Source organism: Vicugna pacos, chromosome 19 (genome assembly GCF_048564905.1).
Source record: "Vicugna pacos chromosome 19, VicPac4, whole genome shotgun sequence".
Taxonomy (NCBI): Eukaryota; Metazoa; Chordata; class Mammalia; order Artiodactyla; family Camelidae; genus Vicugna; species Vicugna pacos.
In genome coordinates, this window is record NC_133005.1 from 36,987,817 (window position 1) to 36,995,782 (window position 7,966).

Consider the following 7,966-nt stretch of genomic DNA (forward strand, 5'->3'; position numbering starts at 1 on the left):
CCTTTCTGCGCATGCGTGCGCGCACGCGCTGACGCCCGCTCCGCGGACCGCGCGACCCGTTGCCGGGAAGGTTTTTTTCTGCCCTTTTAGAAAGGAAATATTTGCTTGCGTGAGGGCCCAGCAACCTGTAAGGCCCTCCAGACTCGAGTGCAAGGGAGGTATTGAGGTGTTTGGTGAGAAGGACAAGGGTGATCAGACTTGGAAGGGTGTGACTGTGAAAGAAAAAGAAAGGAAAGCTTTAAAAAAATCTCCTATTGTAATAACCTATAATGCAATGTAATTTGAAAAAAAAAAACCAACAACAAAACTGAATCACTATGATAGACCCTGAAACTAACACAATATTGTAAATCAACTATACTTCAATTAAAAAAAATAAATAGATGCAGATTTATAATGTATTTTTAAAAAACAGCGTTTTTCACTCAGGCATTTTCCTATCTAGTTGGATCCCCACAACATTTCTGCCAGGTCGAGATTAAAGTGAAAAATGAAGCCGAGAGAGGTTAAACGATTTATCTAAACTCAGCTGTTAAGTGGCTGAGTCAGAATTTGAACCCAGGCCAGATGTACTGCTTCCAAGATCAATGCTCCCAGGCAAGAGGAGGCTTTGGTGATGTGCAACTAAATGATTTGGGGGCATTACGGTGGTAGGGAAAGCATTCACTCATTTGTTCACTTATTCACTCAATCCATTCATTCAATCAGATATTTACCAAGCAGCTACTATGTGCCAGACTCTGTGACAGGTGCTGGGGATGGATCATCCTTGAAGAAGCAAGTCCCTTTTCTCATAGGCTTACATTCTTGTCAAAGATAGAATGCAAGTAAACAAATAAGGAAGAACATAACTATGAAAGAGTAAACCAGGGAAGGGGTGGTCAGAGAGGGCCTCCTAAGGTAGTCTCATTTCAACAGAGACCTGAATGATGAGAAGGAGGTAGCAGGAACAGCATGTGCAAAGGCCCTGGGGACATATATTTGCAAATGTTAAATCCAAGAAGTGACTCCTCCTCTTCTAATGGTCTGAGAAGCCCTTATATGGATGTGGAAACTGAAGCTGAGAGAGGTCAAAGAATTGCCTCAAGGTGACACAGCTAAACACTAGCATAGAAAGGATCATGACTTTCAGCAGAGGAACAAGGGAGCTGGAAGCCTTCACCTAGTGCATCCAACTCATCACTTTGTTCTGACAGTAATGTCTCCCAAGCACCTCTCTACTCCATCCACTTCTAGGCTCCCCTTGTCTTCCACTTGGATGACCCCAGCAGCCCCCATATTCCATTCTCCACATGTCAGCCAGAGTCTGCTCAAGACACCCTCCAGCTAAAACTTCCAGTGGCTGTCCATTCCCATTGGATAAAAATACAGACTCTACAAGTTGAGTGGCCACAGAATTATTATCCAACAGCGACAATCATCAGATTGAAAGGGGGCCTAGTATAATCTTTCTGGGACAACAAGCAGAATCAGGACTCTATAGGTAGGGCAAACCAGAATCATTAGCCATCCTGCCCACAAGGCCCTGAACCTACAGCCAGGACTAGGATGCGGCTAAATTTAAGGAGGCTTTCACTCTCAGATCCTGACTCCGTGCCTGCACCACCACTCAGGGGAGTGCCTCCCTAAAATTTGCACTGGGGCACTTCACTGTCCCCCGACCCTGGCATTACCCGAAACTCTGAGACTTGCTGTACCTTTTTAGCTACACTGGTCCTTTTCAAGTCCTCTGGAACACACGTCCTCTCCTTCCTCAGGGCCTTTGCTGTACCCACTCCAGTTCTCAGATTTCCCTCAGGGAAGCTTTCCCAGATTTCTCCAACCAGGTGAAATTCAGCTTTCCAAGTGCCACATGCAACTTCTTCCTGGCCCTTGCCACACGCAAGCATCTTGATCCTGTTCTGCGTAACATGTGATTCAAGTTTACCTTGAAGAGCACAGAAATTATTTGCCCTGGACTTTGGGTCACTGCAAAATGTCAGGTAGCAAGAGGGAAGCATTTGGGCTCCTAAGGTGAACTCACCTCTGGAGTGAAACTTTCTGGGTTCGGGTCCTCCTTCACCACTCATTTTGCCATATGACTTCATGCAAGAAACTTTGAACCTTCCTGGCATCAGTTTCCCCTTTTGAAAAGGGTGTGTATGTGTGTGATAGTATCAACCTCATAGGGTTGCTGTGGAGATAAAATGCATTTACAAAGGCTTTGATACCAAGGGAGGAGGGGACACTAGAAGAGCAGGCATTTACCAAGCCATCATATCCAGCTTTTAAGCCTCAAACTCAATGAGACAACTCCTAGGAATATCCCCATTTTAGAGATGAGAAAAAAAGACTTGGAGCTAACAGGTGGAGGAGTGAGGATGAAAACACAAGCCTCTTATCTACAATGCTCACAAATGTTTACTTGCATAGATTCCTTGGTTCTCGTTGGGGATTTCTGGCAAGTAAAATTGACAATAAAGCGAATTCGTGGGCTGCGCGCTTCGCCGGAGGACTAAGGTCGACGCGAGAACCCGCGACAGGCTGGTTATTATAGTCCAGAGGCGTCGCGGAGCCTGCTGGGAGTTGTAGTCCTCCCCGCTCTGAAGCGCTCTCTCAGAGAGGCTCCGCCTCTCCCCAGAGGTCACAGCCAGTACAGAATTCCTCTGGCTCTTGCGCCGCGTCCCCTCTCTGCTCTTGAGCTGGTAGCTTCAGCTGATGCGGAAGGAGAGTCCTGTTTTATTGGATTGGTGGGAAGATTTAAATGACTAGTAGAACTAAAGAATTCAGAAGAAGTCTTGGCACAGAGCGAGGGCTGTATAAGTATTAGCTGCTGCTGCCATTATTGTTTTGACAATGCTGATGCTCTCAAAGACCCTTGCAAAGTAGCTGTTATCTCCATTTGTCAGATGTGGACACTGAGGCTCGGAGGAGTAAGATGGCTTTCCCAGGGTTTCAAAACAAGAAAGGAGTAAATCAGGTTTGGAATCTAGTTCTTTTAACTCTGGGGTACTTGCTGTTTCCTCTGTGGTGAAGGGGCTGGAGCCTGGGAGGTTTTAAGCAAAACGTGGACGGGTTTGCATTTTCACAAAGTGCAGTCTGGCTACCTGGAGGAAACTGAATTGGGCGGCAGCAAGACTGCAGGTGAGGAGTCCAGAGACGTGGTGTGTTGGGCTTCTTGAGACATGAGATAATAAGTATCTTTTTTTTTCTTTTATTGAAGTATAGTTGATTTACAATGTTGTGTTATTTTCTGGTGTACCACATAGTGATTCACTTATAAATATTCTTTTTCATATTCTTTTTCAGTATAAGTTACTATACAATAGTATACAAGCTATTGAATATAATTCCCTGTGCTATACAGTAGGATCTTTTTATATATAGTAGTATCTGCAAATCCCAAACTCCTAATTTATCCCTCCCTCCACTTTTCCCCCTTGGTAACCTGAGTCTGTTTTCTGTTTTGTAAATAAGTTCATTTGTATCATTTTTTAATATTCCACATGTAAGTAATATCATATGATATTTGTCTTTCACTGACTTACTTCACTTAGTATGATAATCTCTGGGTCCATCCATGTTGCCGCAAATGGCATTATTTCATTCTTTTTATGGCTGAGTATTTCATAATAAGTATCTTCATTGCTTAAGCTGCTCTTAAAGGTAATTTTTTTGATATCTGCAGCCGAAGAAGCTAGCACAGTGTGCCAGGAAAGAGATATATGGATTTGGACTGCTCCATAGCATTCACTCAAACACACTGTTCTCAAAAATGTGGGAAAACATCCAGGCAGTTTTGGACTTTCTGGGAGGTGAAAGGCATGAATAGTTTGAAAAAGATTTAAAATCTAAAAAATGCAATATACTGTACAAGACCTACAGTATTATTTTTTCAGAGCAATACTTCTCAAACTCTAGTGTGCACATAAATCACTAGGAATCTTGTTTAAATGCAGATTCTATTCTGTGGGGGTGAGGGGTGCTGAGATTCTGCATTTTTAACAGCCTCTTGGTGGTGCTGATGCCAATGCACAGACCACACTTTGAGTAGCAAGGTTGTGGATGACGTTATACAGTTTTATGTTTGTATTTCCAGTTTATAGTTAAGAAAAAACCCCAACCTCATGCTACAGCTTTTATAATACCAACTACAGAAAGTAAAGTGGATGAACTGTTGACAGGAAGGGTCACAGGTACCCAAAAGACAGGGAATCCCTGGGAGGGGTCTGTGGTGGATGGGGTGTGTGACACATTTGCTAGTGGCACTTCATGGCACATACAGGGAGTTATGTCCCCCTGGGGTGTGTCTGAAGTATAGCATTAAGACATTTAATGTTTGATGTAGTTGCTAAAATACACAGCCAAAAAGGGATGGGGGTGGGTGGGTAGTGGGTAATGGTACAATTCGTTTACTCCTATACTGATGGACATCTGGGTCATTTCCATTGGCTTCTTCCTATGCAATTTATAACTGTAATGTCTGCATTTTGTATCATTTGTTACTTTTGTGGTCAAGGAAAAAGGAATAAAAACCAGGGGTTTGGGGCGGGAGGAAAACGAAAAGGATGCCATTTCCATAATTTATAAAGAGCCCTTGCAACTCATTAAGAAAAAAGATCCCAAAGGAAAGATGATAACCATAGCAAACATTAGTGGAGCATTTAGTATGTTCCAGGAACATAGGGTTTTTCACATATTAATTCATTTAATCTTCACAACCACCCTATGAGGTAGGTACTCATCTTACCGATGAGGAGACTGAGACACAGAAAGATTAATTAACTTGCCCAAAGTCACATGCTTGTATGTGGCAGAGCTGGAATTTGAACCCAAAGCTCTTAACCACTACTGTCCTGTCTCCCAAGAAAAATAGGAAAAGGACCATGTACTGAGTAAGGAAATGGGATAAGATACCCAGTCTCATTCAACGTATTGTATTTCAGTGATTCTAAGATGCAAATTTTTACGTTCAAACATCTCTGAAATCAGGATGCATCCTGCAATCAATGGTATCTTAGATTCAATGAAATACAGTAAGAGAAACGCAAATTAAAACCACCTATCAGATTGGCAAAGAACAAAACACTCGATAACACTGTGTTGGCAAGAGTGGGGGAAACTGGCACTCTCAAAAGTTCTGAGAGTTTAAATGGGCACGGCCTTGGTGGAAGGCAATTTTGGCATGAGCTATCAAATGTAACACACAGACACCCCTGACCCAGCAATTCGATTCTTGGGAATTGACCCCTCAGGGCTGCTGGCCTCTATGAGTAAAGGCTTAAGTTCTCCGATGCAGTTTGTACTACCCCGAACTGAAAATGACCTCAATGTTCAGTGAGTTATAAAAGAAAGATCCATCCTAAAGTCGGAATGCTATACAGCTGTAAACGGAATAAGGAAGCATTGATATAACGCTGTCTCAGAACTGTGTATGTAATATTCTACCTGTTGTGTGAAAAGAGCAGGGACAGATATGCCTCTGTGCCTTCATCAGGGACTTGCAAGTGTCTTGTGGAAGTGATGGCCTCTGGGGAGAAGAACTGAGGGCTTGGGGGAACAAGAGTGGGGAGCAATTTACTCTTCACTGTAGACCAGGAGTTAGTAAATTTTTTCTGTGAAGGGCCAGATAGTAAATATTTTAGGTCTTGTGAGCCATTTGGTCCCTTGACTCTGCTGCTGTATTGCAAAAGCAGCCACAGACAATATGCAAATAACTGGGCGAGGCTGTGTTTCAATAAAACACGACTAACGCTGATGTTTGAATGTCATGTGTTAGGAAATACTCTTTCTTCCCCTAACCATCAAAACAAAAACCAAAAAAGAAAAAACCGCTCATGGGGGCCATAGAAAAACAGGCAGGCTGGATTTGGCTCACTGGTCCCAGTCAGCTTTCCCCTGTATTGTTTATTATCCTTTACTTTATGGATACATTGTCTACTACAAAATAATGTTTGAAAGGGTAGCTAGAAATGTTTAGATTTATCCAAGGGGTTGGGGTTAAAGTTGGGGGCAGGCGCCCTGCCCAGGACCCCTCTAAGGAGAAGTCAGCATAGAGGTGGAGCGTGACATATCCTCGTGGAAGTGGAAACCCATCTATTGCTCTGCACTGCCGCCTGCCCCACCCCACCACCAGACAGCAGCACAAATCCACCTAAAAGCAGACCATCCCCGCTCCTGTGGGAAGTTGTGGGCGGACGTCGGTCTATACACCTGTTTTATTTTGTTCATGATGTCTAAAAATCAGAGCCAGCATTTGAAAAATCTGGATATCTGGCCCCTCTTTAATTGGCTGATGTGAGTAGCAGCTGCTGTTTGGGGCCTGACGTCTCCAGGGCATCTCAGTTCTCAACATTAGCCGTGATTTCTCATCCTACTATGTTGCTACTTTCTCATTAGAGACAGGAGATGTTTCTCATCCAACACCTGCCTCCTCACCTCCCTCCCTCCACTGGGGCTGCATACAAGTGTGAAAGCTGCAAGGGCTCTGATTCCAGACACACCACCTACCAGCTATGTGACACTTGGTATGTTATTTGACCTCCGTGCCTCAGTTTCCTCATCTGCAAATGAGGCTAAGTGTACTCACCTCTCAGAGCTGCAGGGACTGCTGGATGGGACCCATGCACAGAGCTCTCCGCAGTCTGGCACGTGGTAAGTGTTCAGTAGGTATTAGCGTTTCCCACTGGCTGGCCCTCAATAGGCACTTTTTGGAACACTCCCAGACTTGACACAAAGCAGGTTTTTATTACTTTTGGAGGGGAAATAATTAGGTTTATTGTATTTAGTGGAGGTACCAGGGATTGAACCCAGGACTGAGCTATACTCTCTTCCCCCCTCTCTCTGGTTTGGAAAGTTATTTTTCCAGCCCTTGGGATTCAGGAGGCAGGGAGACAGTCTGAGTGTGAGGCCTGGCTCTGCCTTACTAGCTGTGTGACCTTGGGCGAGTCATTTCACTTCTGTGGATTCAAGCTGTTTTTTCTTGCTGGCTTCTGGGGAACTAACATGTTGGTAGGGCCTGGAAAATACCCCTAGTAGGGGCTGGGAACAGGAAAGCAACCCCTGTAGCCCCAAGGCTGCTCATCTGGTTCCTTTGAAAAGTTTGGCTGTCTGCCCCACCCGCTGTAGACTTCTTTTGGTAATACCTTAATTTTTGTTTTGGGAGCCATCTCTTCCTCCTCTCATTCAGTAGTTTGTAAGGTGTTGATTCTACTCCTGCAACTTCAGGTGGACATCTCAGCCCTGACCAATCAGAACACTTCACCATCCTCCCTCAACCCCAAGATGGTTGGTTCAGGGTAGGCACATGACCCATCCAGGCCAATAAGAGACTGCCCTCAGGCTTCTGCTGCATCTACTGAGAAGGGAGACATTTTCTACAGAGATTCTGGGCTGGTCCAATGTCAAGTCTCAACTCAAGAGTGAAACAGCTAGACAGAGACCAAGTTCTGATGAGTCATGTGAGCTCTTGGGTCCTGCCAAGTCTTAAGTCAGAAACACCTCTGAACTTTTCAGTTATATGAGCTAATAAGATTATTTTGGCTATTAATTTTTGCATAAGTTATAGTTTCTGTCACTTAGAGTTGATGAATTCTAATATCCCTTCATTTTTTGGTTTCCTCAGACAGCCACAAATCACAAGTCTAGTGGTGGGCAAATTTTAAGGAAAATGAAGTTAGGGTTCACATTAAAATATATACTTTATCTGTGACTGCTCTAAAGTCTTTTGTCACTTCTCTATCCCCAGCAGGCTTTTTGTCTTTTTCTGGCAAATACTGTAGAAACTTTCTAGCCCAGACTAGATACTGATTGTAACGCCTGTCATGACCACCACTGAATCCCAGTGCCTGGCACATAGGAGGGGCCTTATAATTATTTGTTCATGAATAAATGAACAAGAAACTAATCTATTTAAAATGTCTAGTCTCCCCACTTGCCTCCATCTGTGAGGTTCCACATAACAAGTTCAAACCTCATCTACTTTTCC